Here is a 13,803-nt window from a genome sequence, read left to right as displayed (position 1 = left end):
GTGATATATACTAAACACTCCTCAAAGGATTATTACACTTTTTTTTTAAGGATAGACATTATGGTTTCTCTCTTCAAGTCTCATAGGATTTAAAGAGAGAAAGGATTAATGTTGGTTGGAATAGATGGGAAGGATTAAGTGGATATTCAATGAGAAATGGAATTGAACATGTATGAAATGTTAGGGATGAGAGTACCTAGAAAAGCAAAGATATAATATTAAGAACTACAGTTGAACATTTTGAGGGACCATGAAACTAACTTGATTAATCTGTGGTGGGGGTGCAGGAATTGCTGTGAAGAAAAAGTATAGTAGGGAATTCTGGGAAATAAAGTCAGGTGGTTGCTGTGGATGCTGATTATAGAAAGCTTTATAAGTGAAAGATTTCTGCCCAAACTGTAGATAAATGTTATTGAATGAAATACTATTGGGCATTTCTAAGCAATCATTACCTAATAAAAGTGTTCTTTAAGGAAAATTGGTATACTAATGATATATACAATAAATACAGGACAGAGCCAGGCAATCACTCAGGAGGGTTTATAATGCCTAAGTCTGAATTTTTAAAAATGGCAGATACTAGTTTAGAGTTGGAGATGTATGAACTCATGTTTAGTTTAATATAGATACAGATGGATATATATATATATGGAAATGTTTATAGATATATATATATACATGAATAGTATACATACATATATTTCCTTGCTCTGTCAGTTTGAGAGGGTCTAAAAGCAGCAGTAGGCACACCTAGTGCCCAAATCTTGATCTCTAATACCATTTTCCAATAAACAGGACTAGAAATCCTTGGAAAAATGGTTGGGTCTATAATGGTGACAGGAAAAATCTATAATCTATAATATGTGATAGGAAGAATAATGCCCCCCCAAAAGATGTCTACATCGTAATTCCCAGAACCTGTGACTATGTTATTTTAAATGGTAAAGAGGAATTAAGGTAGCAGATGGGTTTAAAGTTCCTAATCAACTAACTCTACTATAGGGAGATCATCATGAATTTTCCAAGCAGGCTCAATGTAGTCACAAGGGTCCTTAAATGTAGAAGAGGGAGGCAAAAGAGAACCAGAGAAATGGCAGCATGAGAAGGAACTAAGCTGACATTGCTGGCTTTCAAGATATAGGCTGTGAGTCAAGGATGCCAGCAGACTCCAGAAGATGAAAAAGGCAAAAAAAAAAAAAACCTCTCCTAGAGCCTCTGGAAGGAATACAGTCCTGCCATTCCTCAATTTTAGTTCAATGAGACCCATCTTGGAATTCTGACCTCCAAAGTTACAATATAATAAATGTATATTATTTTAAGTCATTAAATTTGTAGTAAGTTTTTACAGTAGTAATGGGAAACTAATGTAGGCAGAAAATATACATGATGACCCTAGGGCATCTTATAGTGCCAGAAAGTAAGGAAGTGTTTAAAATGTGCAGCATGCACACACACCCCCCCCCCCCCCAAGGAAGTATATGTCAAATGGACATAAGAACTAAGTGAGAGATCTACCAATGGCTAAAGATGGAACAATTTGAACAATAAAATAAATAAATAGTATCCAAGAGACATGCTGGTATAAATAGATTAAATAAATAAATAAATTTTTTTTTTCCTACACTGCTGGTGGGAATGTAAGCTAGTTCAACCATTGTGGAAAGCAATATGGAGGTTCCTCAAAATGCTCAAAATAGAAATACCATTTGACCCAGGAATCCCACTCCTTGGAATTTATCCAAAGAATACAACTTCTCAGATTCAAAAAGACATATGCACTCCTATGTTTATCACAGCATTTTTTACAATAGCCAAGATATGGAAGCAACCTAAGTGTCCATCAGTAGATGAATGGAGAAAGAAGATGTGGTACATATACACAATGGAATACTATTCGTCCATAAGAAAGAAACAAATCCTACCATTTGCAACAACATGGATGGAGCTGGAGGACATTATACTCAGTGAAATAAGCCAGGCGGAGAAAGACAAGTGCCAAATGATTTCCCTCATTTGTGGAGTATAACAATAAAGCAAAACTGAAGGAACAAAAAATAGCAGCAGACTCAGAGACTCCAAGAAGGAACTAGTGGTTACCAAAGGGGAGGGTTGTGCAAGAGCAGGTAGGGAGGGAGGGAGAAGGGGATTGAGGGGCATTATGTTTAGTACACATGGTGTGGGGGATCACGGGGTAAACAATGTAGCACAGAGAAGGCAAATAGTGAATCTGTGGTATCTTACTACACTGATGGACAGTGACTGCATTGGGGTATGGGTGGGGACTTGATAATATGGGTAAATGTGGTAACCACATTGTTTTTTCATGTGAAACCTTCATAAGAGTGTATTTCAATAATACCTTAATGAAAAAAAAGAGTAGAGGCTGTCAGCAAGACTTGTTGTTGACAGTCTAATCAAGAGAAAAACTTTAGACAAACCCCAACTGAAGGGAATTCTACAAAATATCTGACAGTATTCCTCAAAACTGTCAGGGTCCTCAACAAGAAAAATGAGAAACTGTCACAGTCACAGGAACCTAAGGAGACATAACTAAACATAATGTGGTTTTTTGGATGGTGTCTTGCTTGAGGGTTTCAGCCCCAAGCAAGTTCACTATGGATTCGGTGAGACCAAGAAATGACAACAGAACATCCCTGGGGTAGAGGGTTTATACCTGGCTTTATTCTCATGGTAGTAGGTCAAGCACTAGAATCATGTCTACATCCAGCAGTCTGCAGGTCTGTAATCCACTTCTGTCTCTGCCTCCACCCAGAGCACTGGGTGGAGCTGCTTATATAGTGACTCAGTCAATAACAGCTCATTCCCTGTGGGTGTGGAAGCAGTAGGCCAGTTACATCATTTGTAGTTTAGGATCAGGTGAGGATCCTGGCCATGGAATTTCCATTTTCCCCACAGATGGGATTCTGAAACAGAAAAGACATTAGGTAAACAGAAAACCAAGGAAGTCTGAATAAAGTATAGACTTCAGTTAATAATAATACATCAATATTGTTTCATTATTTGTGCCAAATGTACCATACTGATGTAAGATGCTAATAATAGGGGAAACTGGATATAGAGTATAATGGAATTTTCTGGACTATCTTGGCAACTTTTCTGTAACTAAAGATATTCTAAGATTAAAATGGTGTTTTTTAAATGGTGGTGAGATTTCAGGGGGAGAAGTGTTTTATGCAAGATTTTAAAGTAAGTAACAACTGGTTTGATGGTTAATTGGATAAAGTAAATGAAAAAGTAATGAGTCACAGATAATGCCAAAGTTTTAGGCCAGAATGATCAGAAGAATGTAATGCCAGTGACAAAGAGGGAAAATGAGAGAGGAAGCTTGCTGGTGGTTGAGTGAATAAGTTTGGGACACAACTAATTTGAGACAAAAATGGATAATTCAAGTATAAATATAATCAGCAGCTGGAGATAAAGAATTTGATATTAGGCAAAAGTTCATGAATGGAAATTTAGATTTAGATTTAATTAATCAACCAGCAAATATACAAAGAACAATTGCTTATAAGGCCCAGTTTGGAGAAGGGGAAGGGAGTGTATAATGAAATGCAAATCCTTGAAGAGTAGTCAAGGTTTATTTACTAAAGATAACAACAGAAAAAAACGCACAGTGTCAAATGAGACACAGCAAAAATAAGCAGCAGAGGAGTTCAATATAGAGGCCGCAGCATGCACACTTTGACAGTATAAATGACATCACTGAGGAAACATATCGTGTTACAAACTCTGTCTACCAAGCCTCTCTCCCTCACCCCCAAATTCATGTGCTGAAGCCCTGTTACCCTGATATGGCTGTAGTTGGAGAAAGGATCACTAAGGAAATAATTAAGATTAAATGAGGTCCTAAGGGTCAGGCCCTGATCCAATAGGATTAGTATTTTCATAAGAGACACCAGAGTGCTCTTCCTCTCTCCCTCTCCCTGAGCATTCACCAAGTAAAAGCCATGTGAGGACATAGTGAGAAGGTAGCCATCTGCAAGCAAAGAATAGAGCTCTCACTAGAAGCCAAATCAACTGAAACCTTGATCTTAGACTTCCAGCCTCCAGAACTATAAGAAAATAGATTTCTGTTTAAACCTAAAGTATTTTGTTATGGCAGCCTGAGCAGACTAATACAGATTGTCATAAGAGGGCAAATGAGGAAATGTGAATAACAGAGTTGTAAGAAGAAAACCAAAATAATATAGCACCAAGGAAGCCAAGGAAAAACAAGTCTTCATTTATTTCTTCATAATACTTACTGAGAATTTGTCTTATGCTAAACACTGTATTATTAGATCCCAAGGATACATAATAAATAAGACACTTATGCTCTGTGATGAATCACAACCAAGAAATACTAGACAAACATATAAGCCAGAGATGCTAAGTGTACTAAGTGCTATGAAGGGAGATGCAAAAAAGGGTACATACGGTACAGGTACATCTTGTTCAGTCAAGGAAGAACTCTCTAGGGCGATAACATTTAAGCTGAGACCTACAGAATGAAAATGAGCCAGCTGTGCAAAATGCTGAGGTAAGAACTTTTGTAGGCAAAGAGAACAGGAAATGCAAAGGCTGTAGTATCAGAAAGCACTTGGGGAATTTGAGAAACAGAAGAAAGGCCAGTGGGATTGGCATATCATGATTAAGGGAGAACATGCGAGGTGACTTACGGGACAGCCTTAGAAATCTGGATCTATTTCCAAGACAGTGTGAAGTCACTGAATGAATCTAAGGAACAGGTGACATGGCCTAAAAACATGATGCATGTTTTTGAATGGTAGCTCTGATTGCTATGTAAAAATTATTTTTAAGTAAGAACAAAAGAAAGCATCTCAAGAGACCAGTTGGTAAGCTATTTCAAACACTACAGAAAAGAGATTATGGTGATTTAATTTAGATGGTGGAAAGTAGCAAAATCAGATTTTTTTTGGTGGTAGAAACAAAAAAACAATGATGGATTTGATGTAGGGAATTGCAGAAAGAGAGGATTAAAGCTAATATCTACATTTTATTTATGAAAATGAGTGAATATTGGTGCCAAATACTCAGATGAAGAATAGTGAAAGATTAGATTTATGAAGAAAATCAGAAGCTGCGTTTTGGGCATTGGGCTAGAAACTTAATTTTGAAAACTATTAGTATATACAAGATTCTTAAATCTATGAGACTGAGATCACTTACAGAGAAAGTTCTGGCAGAATTGAAAAGAGGGCTAGCTCTGAGCTTTGGCAAAGAGAAAGAACAACAGGGAGGTAAGAGGAAAACTGGGGAAGTGCTGTGTCACAGAGCCAAGGGAAGAAAAGATTCCAAGGAGAGCGTGGCTGTGTCAGAGGCTGTTAAGGCACCAGATGAGAGGACAGGAGTCAGGTCAGGCAATGCAGAGCTCGTGGGAGACGGTAACAAAGGGACTTTCAGTGCAGAGGTGGAAATGGAAGCTAGATCAGCATGGGGTGAAGAACTAATTGGGAAAAATAAAGAGGAGATGGTGAGCACTGAAAACATGTTCGGTATGTTTAATGGAAAGATGCACAGAAATTGGGCGGTATCTGAAAAGAGTGTGAAATCAACAGTAGTGTGTTTACTTTCTTTTTTTTTTAACATGGGCCATTGGTATGATCCAGTAGAAAGATTGAGAGTAGAGGAGATACAGATCTTGGTCCATGAGAAAGCAACAGGGATAAAATCCAGAGAAAAGTAGAAGGACTTGCATTTGATAGGAGCAGGGGTATTTCCTTGACTATAACTAACGGCACAGGTTCTGTTTGGTTAGATTTAGAGCAGGAAGATAAGGGAGTTTACCTTTGATGCCTCCTGTTTTCTCAGTCAGTTAAAGGGGGGGATGTTTAGGGTGAAGAGAAAGTTTGACACAGTCATCTGAGAAAGTGAAAAGCCAATTTACTAGGAAAAACATATAAGAGTACTAGGCAGTAGGGAATGGAGTTTTGGTTATGAATTTCAAGTATTATCAGTCAGTCAGGTGTTTTCCACCAATGTTTAGCTACCAGAGTGCAGACAGGCACAGGGGTCCATAGATTGGAGGTTATGGTGGCAGTTAAAGAACCACAGCAGTGGGAGACCAGGATGAGAAAGCTGGAAGAGGAGGTGATGGTCATAAAGTAGGATACTTTGAATAAAGACAGGAGATGGTTTCTTTACTGGTGATGTCAAATTCCAGTGCTTATGTGAGTAGGTGACCAAGGCTGAGTTGAGAAAGAGAGTGAAGAAGGAATAGTCAAGGAACAGAGGGGCTAAACCATAGAGTACTCATCCATACAATTCTTGCAGTCACTAAAGAACGATGACAGGAATTAAGATGTATAGGGAGACTGAGTTGGTTGTTCAAGTCTTAAGTGAATGAGGAGAAATGATTAGAAAGGTAGCTAGGAGTTACCACTGCAAAGAGGTCATTGGTAGTAACACTAGATAGGAATTCACAGAGTGCCTGTTCAGCTAGATATTGTCCTAAACACAATGCAGCACAGCTCTGTAAAGGAAAATATATATCCTATTTAATTAATAACAGTTTCTAAAACAAATGTCTTTTTTTAAATCACATACATGCCTATCGGTCAAGAATTTTGAGTAAAACATAAGCTACAATTATGCCTCTCTAAAGATATTCTATAAAATAAAATGTAAAGGATAAAAATATGTATGAAACCACATTTAAGCCTATTATTTAATTTTATTATTATTATAAAACTACTTGCTCTTACCAGAAAATTATTATTAATCATTTTACTATGGAAAAGACATTTTGCAATCCTGATTTCAACTTTGTAGCTGAGTGATTTCAAGATCTGGCAGTAAATTTAGCTTATAACAGTGAATAATTTTAATGCTCTCCTAACTGAAAAAGAAACCTCACAAAAAAATTTCTATTGAAATGATAGTAGTATATTGTTGACTGTGTTTACCAAATTCTGGAACTCATTTTCCCCATCCCATCTACAAAATATACAAAGGTTTTCAGTAACTTTTACACAGTAAATTTCAATTTACCCTGCTATCAATCAGCTTTCATAAATCAATCAAAAAGTATATTTTAAGAAGTGAAGTTTGTAAGAAATGAATTTAAAACTGACTTAAATTCTTTATTGAGATAATGTAGAGTAAGTTGAAAAATTCTTTTTAAATGTGCAGATAAGGGAGATATAGATGCTGTACTTAATCATTTTCAGTTATATCACATAAAGATGAAAATTTTCTAAAGGTTCGCATTCAAAATGTTTTCCCCACAACACAAATTTCTCTCAAAAACAAGTTACCACATAAGAAACTAACAAGTCTCTCACTAATTGCTAAAATACTATTTTTATCTTTAAGAAACAGATTAAATACAAGCTTTTTTTTCCCCCCCTAAAAAGCTACTAGGTAAAATGTACATTTGGAACATTTGTCTTTTTGTAATGGAAATTGATTTCCTAATGTGGGCTTTGCCAGTCTCATGGGCCTCTGTGCCCTTATTCCAGCAGCAATTCCAGCAATATGTTCCGTGGACCTCAACCAAATTCTTGTGGGTACAACCTACCAGCGTCTCTCTAGCCTTGTGATTCTCTTGAGATGTTGAAGCATCAGCTGCCATGCAGCTGCTCCACAGTCACACATGCACAAGCTAGAAGCAGGAGAAAATTAAAGCCCACAGCATGAATCTTTGTATGAGTTAGGGTTCTCCAGAGAAGTAGAATTAATGTATTTCATATATATATATAATATGTACATATAACTATATGTGTGTATTAATACCTATATTAATATATAACTATATTAAATGTTAATATTATAATTTAAAAAATAAGATTTAGTATAAGATACTCGCTTACATGATGATGGAGGCTAGGAAGTCCCATAATCTGCCATTTGCAAGCTGGAGATAGAGGAAAGCCAATGATGTGAGTTCAGTTTGAGTCTGAAGGCCTGAGAATGGGAGCATCAAGGGTAGTAGAAGATGGATGTCCCAACTCAAGTGCTCAGGTAAACAGCAAATTAAACCTTTATCTGCCTTCTGGCCCTACTGATTTGTAGTGCCCACACATTGGGGAAGACAGTTTGCTTTAACAGTCTAATTCAAATGCTAATCTTTTCTGGAAACACCTTCACAGACACACCCAGAAATAATGCTTAACCAGATAACTGGGTATCTGGTCAAATTGACAGATAAAATTAACCACCATAACCTTTGATTAACAGAAGGGGGCTAGAGGATTACTACTTCCCCATTTCTCCTCCCAAGGGACAATGGAGGGAAGATGACATCACTTATATAGTCTCATAGATGATCACCAAAGACTGGGCTGTGATATTTGATACTAATCGCAGAACTTGATAATGTCCCTGTATGTTGACTACCTGTCATCCCCTGCCATGCTCCCCTTTTCTATCACTCCTAGGCCTAGAAGATTGCATTGCTAGATGAAGATGTAACATGTAAGTTTTCCCTTCAGGTGCTGAACTTAACTAAGCTAATATTATTTTCCTGGGATAAGGTATGAACCTTTTATTTTACAAAATATGTTCATGGTAACACCTCCTCTAATTATATAATATTTCAGATAATAGAGAAGATACAATCATCTGGTCTATTGAACCAAGAATATATGAACTGCATTATGGGATAATATGTTCCTACACCAAGTGGGTGCCAGTGTAAAATCTTCCACACTGTGGTATTCTTTCCTTAGTCATATCTTACATACCATGTATAAAGTGCGAACATCTGACAAAAGATCTGATTATATAAAGTCATATCTGTTATGGGGTTGAGTTTATTCTCCTCAGTCTTGTCCCCGCTACAACAAAGAACTGAAAGGCAGAGACACAGTAGCAAAGCAGAATGAAAGTTTTATTGAATATACCCTCCAAGGGAGGAGCAGGCCAGAGTGAAAGTAAACAAAGGCAAGAAAGGGAAGCTCATCAAACTCCTACTTGGCATTGGGCAAATCCTTTACCAATTCCTAAAGCCAGGGTCACCTGGCATCCAGTGTCCACTTGAATCTGCACAGCATGGGAACTAAGTCCCAACCACCCAGGATTTGGGGGAGCCACAGAGCACTGGATGGAGTGAGATTATGTTCTGAGAACTTCCCAAAGGCAAAGAAAGGAATCTTTCAGGTAGGCTACTAAAGAGCATGATCCTACAAATGCAGTCCTGTCTGGGTCACCCAGGTGATGGGAACTTGCAAACCTAAATCAGTAGCCCCTCCCTACTTATCTGGAGTAGAACAGAGAGTAGACACACTCAAAGAAAGGGGTTTGTGGGCAACCTCAGAGAGGAGGTGTGCTTAAGGGTTTAGGGTTTGGGGTTTTATAGGGCTTTATAGGTAGGAATCAGCATAAGGCATGATATATACAGGTGACTTGTAATTCCTTTGAAGTTTTGTCTTAAGAATAGGGTTATTTAGATGACTGTGTTAGTCTGATCTCAGCATTCTTTATCCACATAGATTTATTTACACTTCGGAGGTCTGGCTGGTACAAAGTTGATTAATTAAGGGACTGGAAGAAGAGAAAAAACAGCATATAGATTAAGTTAAATAATAAACTGGACTTTTTTCACCCACTAAGTAAATTTTACAATGACAGGACCCTTGTCTTATTTCCCTGCTCTACCTCATGGGGTAGGACAGAGAAATCCATGATTGACTTTTCTCTATCTGAGGAATATCCAGACATTTCAACTCACTCCTGGCCTTTGAAACTTCAACTAATTAATGCATTAACTCTGTGAGTCCTTTCTGGTTTTCTGGTTTTTATTTTTCATATTCCTGATTACTGGCATATTTTCATAGTCTTTTGTATAGTCATTGCTGTTTCTTCTGTGAATTGCTTGTTTGTGTTCTTTGCCCATTTTTAATGAGTTATCTCTTTCTTGTTTATTTGTGGGTACTCTTTATGTAATATAGATACTAAAATTTGATAGCAATGTAGTACAAATATTTCTTTACACCTAATGCTTTGTCTTTCAAGTTTTTCAGTGATGTTTATCTTGCAGACATTCTAAATTTTATGTAATCAAATCTGTCAACATTTCCATTATTGTTTCTGGTTTCTGAGTCTGGCTTAATAAGGATTTCCCTACATAAAGATTATGAAAATAGTTTCCCATATATTCATCTATTTAATTTATTTGTTTTACTTAATGTTAATTTGTCCTGAAATATTTTTGCATCTGTATGGAGTAAAATATCTTCAGGATTTTTTATTCAGTTTCATTGATGTATTTACATATTTATGTAATAATTTCACACTTCTGTTTTTCCTTCACTTTTTAATTTTTAAATAATTTTATTTTTTATCAAAGTAATATATTCTCAATATAAAAAGTTTAAACATTAAAGTAGAAATAAAAATATCTCAGTTCCCATTGTCAACAAATTTTTACTGAGCACCCACTTTGTGCCAGGCACTGGACTAGACACTGAAGATCTAGCAGTGAACAAATCCAATAAATTTTCCTGCTCTAGTGGTGCTTATACTCTAGAGGGTCATAAATCATTTTTAACATTAGGGTAATAATCACTCTAGACATCTATTTACATAAATACACAGATAAAAGGATAGTTTGATACAGAGAAAAGTGTAATGGGATTACACCAGCTATTTCAAGTAAAAATACTGAAGTTAACTTTAATGGAACTTAACAAAGGTGAAAGGTACTGTGGTGACTAGAGTTAACATCAGATAGATGTTTCTTGATCTCCAAAGATATTAGGGGCATTTTAAAAATCATTCTAGCTTAAAGAAATAATATTAAGATCATTGAGCTTGAAGTCATTTTGTATTTTTTTAATTTCATGTTTCAATTTTAGCCATTGTTAATTGACTCCCTAGTAATAAATAGAGGAAAACAGGATGTCTGGAAGCCTCCTCCTTTCTCCCTTTTATCACCTCTCAATTCCTATTGGTGTTTACTTCAACTTGAATCATATCTACACTCTGTCCTCTGACATAATATCCACATTATTTAGTCTTAGTTCTATATTTAAATAGATTTAATATTCACTAGAATCCTTTTACTTCAATCTCCTCATTCTAAAACTTTCCTATCTGGTAATATGGCTCAGAGAGTGGGGACAAGACTGTCATGATGGAGTTAGACTAGTCATGAGTCAACATTGGAACTCACTTCTTTTTGTTCTGGACAAAATTGTGCTTGTATTCTTTAGGAAGAAAGAGGGATGGCTATTGCATTTGCAGCTAAGAGTATCTGCTACAGTGATTTTACAAATTCATGCTCCTGTTGGTAGATTTTGTGGTTTGGTTTGGTTTGGTTTCAAAGTGTGTCTGTTGTGTGTGTTTTACATGTTAATACTTTAAGGCTTTTTTCTTGTCATTTCAAATTTTGTGTATCTATCCTATCTATCCTGTGTTATATGTAAAGTCAAGTATTCATATGGCATTTTTCTGATTCTAAAATAGTTAAGCACTTGCTTAATAAATTTATTAGCCATCTGGGTCTCCTCTTCTGTAAACTGTTTGTTTTTGTCCCCTTTTGCTATTCATCTGTTTGAGAGCTCTTTATATTGTTTAGATATGAAGAATTTTATAAGTCACATATACACTGTAAATATTTCCTCCCTGTGTGTGATTTGTCTTTTAATTTTATTTTGATATCTTTTATGCAACATAGGTTTTTAATTTTATCAAACTGCCAATATTTTCCTGTATTGTGTCTGGTTTTTGAAATTCTTTCCTACCCTGAAGTCATAAACTCCCCTATAGTGTTCAAAAGTTTAAAAGTCTTCCTTTTTATATTTAAATCTTATTCATTTGAAACATATTTTATAAATAGTGTGAGGATGCATAGATTTAATTTTTCCCACGTGGCTAATAATTGTCCTGACATCATTTATTGAGTAGTCTTGTCTTTTAACCCTAAATTGTAATGCTGTGCCTGTCACACACCAAGTTCTCACATATTATATGTGTGTCTATTCCTGTTTCTGGGTTTTTTTTTATTGGTCTATTAATTTATTCCTAAAACAACAACACAGTTTTATTAATATAACTTTAGGATATCAATATTTAATATGGAAATATCAGTGAGCTGATTATGCATTGTGTGGAAAAACATTAACACCACAATTTATTAATAGAACTTTGGAATATCAATATTTAGTGTGGAAATATCACTGACACTGATAATGCATTGAATGGAAAAACATTAAGGCATCATGTCAGCCTCATTAGTGGCTGGCATACGGATATTCTAGTGAGTTTGGTATTTTATGTATCTAGTGAGTGCTGTTGTATGCAGAAACTTTAGTTAACTATTAGTTTTGGTTGTTTGGTTGTAGATTTTATTTGGATTTTCTAGGCAAATAATCTTCAACTAATAAATATTTGATTCTTCCTAATTCATTCAGCTGTTATTTCTTCCTTATTTTATTTCATTGGCTAGAACCTCCAGAGCAATGATGGTTATTAGCGGAGATAGTAAGCAATATTTTCTTGCTCCTAATACTAATGGGAATTTTATAATGCTCAAATATTATTCCTGGGTAAACCATCTTTGACCATAATGTATTTTTAAAAACACTGTTTTGATACAGTTTGTCAATACTTTAAGATATTTGCACATATACTCATAAGGGAGGTTAACCTACATTATTTCTTTCTCTAATTTGTTTTTCTACTTTGAGTATCTAGAATATATTAACCTTATAAAAGCTGCTATAGAATTCCCCTCTTTTTTGTATTTTTTGTAATATTTTGTACACAAGAGAAATATTTCTGTCCTTTGAAGTGCTGGTAAAACCTGCCTTTAAAACTGTCCAGTTTTGTGGTACCAATAGATTTTTCCTTGCTGATTCAATTTCTCTGATGGCTGTCTCCTCAGATATAGGTTTACTCTTCTTGAGTTAATTTAGGTAGTTAAAATTTTTATAGAAATTTTTCCAATTGAGTTAGTTTTAAGATTTATATTTATAAAATTTCATAAATATAAATGTTATAAATAATTTTCTTGTGACTTACGGTATTTTAATATATACTGCATCTGGAATTATTTTTATTCCTAGCATCCTCTCTTTGCATTATTGATCAGTCTTTCTGAGGAGTGTTATTACTCTTTGGGAAGAACCAGCTTTTGGTTTATTGACCAAAGCAATTAATCAAGAATCCAGCCATCTTTCTTCTTTGGGTACAAAATTTCATCATGTTGTCTCCAAGGTCACCCAAGAATGGAAACAGAAAATGAAGGATGGGACATATAAATGATTTTTATGCATCAGGACTAGATGTATCATGGATCACTTCTGTTCACATGACCCCAACCCAACTGTAAAATAATTGAGACATGTATTTGAACTAATTTATAGGAAGAAAAGGAAAAAAGCAAGGTTCTGTGATCATCTTATTCTCATTTCTACATGAAGAGTAAACTTACCTTCTCCCTAGGAAAGACAACCCGAAGTCCCTTCCAGTGAATTCAGCTCAAAGTCCAAGATATCCAAGGAATGTGAAGTCTTCTCCAATATGTGAATATTTGACTTCTCCTGAAATGAAGTCCTGTGAACTGAAGATACAATTTATCTTCACCACCACTTCCAAACACACATTTAATATAAAATAATAGATCACAGACAGAATAACTATAATAAAAACTCTGACCAGTAAGATGCAAAGAAGAAAGCATGTAGCAGAACCTAGAGCATATCCATCTTTAACATTTCTCCAAAATCACTGCAGAATGCGAGGAGAACCTCAAAGGTCACACATCCAAAGAGTTAACATGCCAGACCTGGAAGTGCCAAAGGTCTGTTGGACATATTCCATTGGTCAAAAATCAGATAC

The 13,803-nt window shown here is 35.6% G+C and overlaps 1 long non-coding RNA gene across 1 annotated transcript; it reads right to left on the bottom strand.

Moving 5' to 3' along the window:
• Positions 1-2,666: 2,666 nt before the first annotated feature.
• Positions 2,667-13,508, bottom strand: LOC130682701 (uncharacterized). The gene is made up of 3 exons (XR_008995991.1): positions 13,397-13,508; positions 7,541-7,624; positions 2,667-2,924 (listed from the first exon to the last, which is right to left on the bottom strand). It is a non-coding gene; the product is annotated as an uncharacterized LOC130682701 (long non-coding RNA).
• Between the last annotated feature and the right edge of the window lie 295 nt (positions 13,509-13,803).

The sequence above is a fragment of the Manis pentadactyla genome, chromosome 2 (assembly GCF_030020395.1).
Source record: "Manis pentadactyla isolate mManPen7 chromosome 2, mManPen7.hap1, whole genome shotgun sequence".
Taxonomy (NCBI): domain Eukaryota; kingdom Metazoa; phylum Chordata; class Mammalia; order Pholidota; family Manidae; genus Manis; species Manis pentadactyla.
Note: the sequence above shows the minus strand (reverse complement) of the source record. Positions and strands in the feature narration are given on the sequence as shown.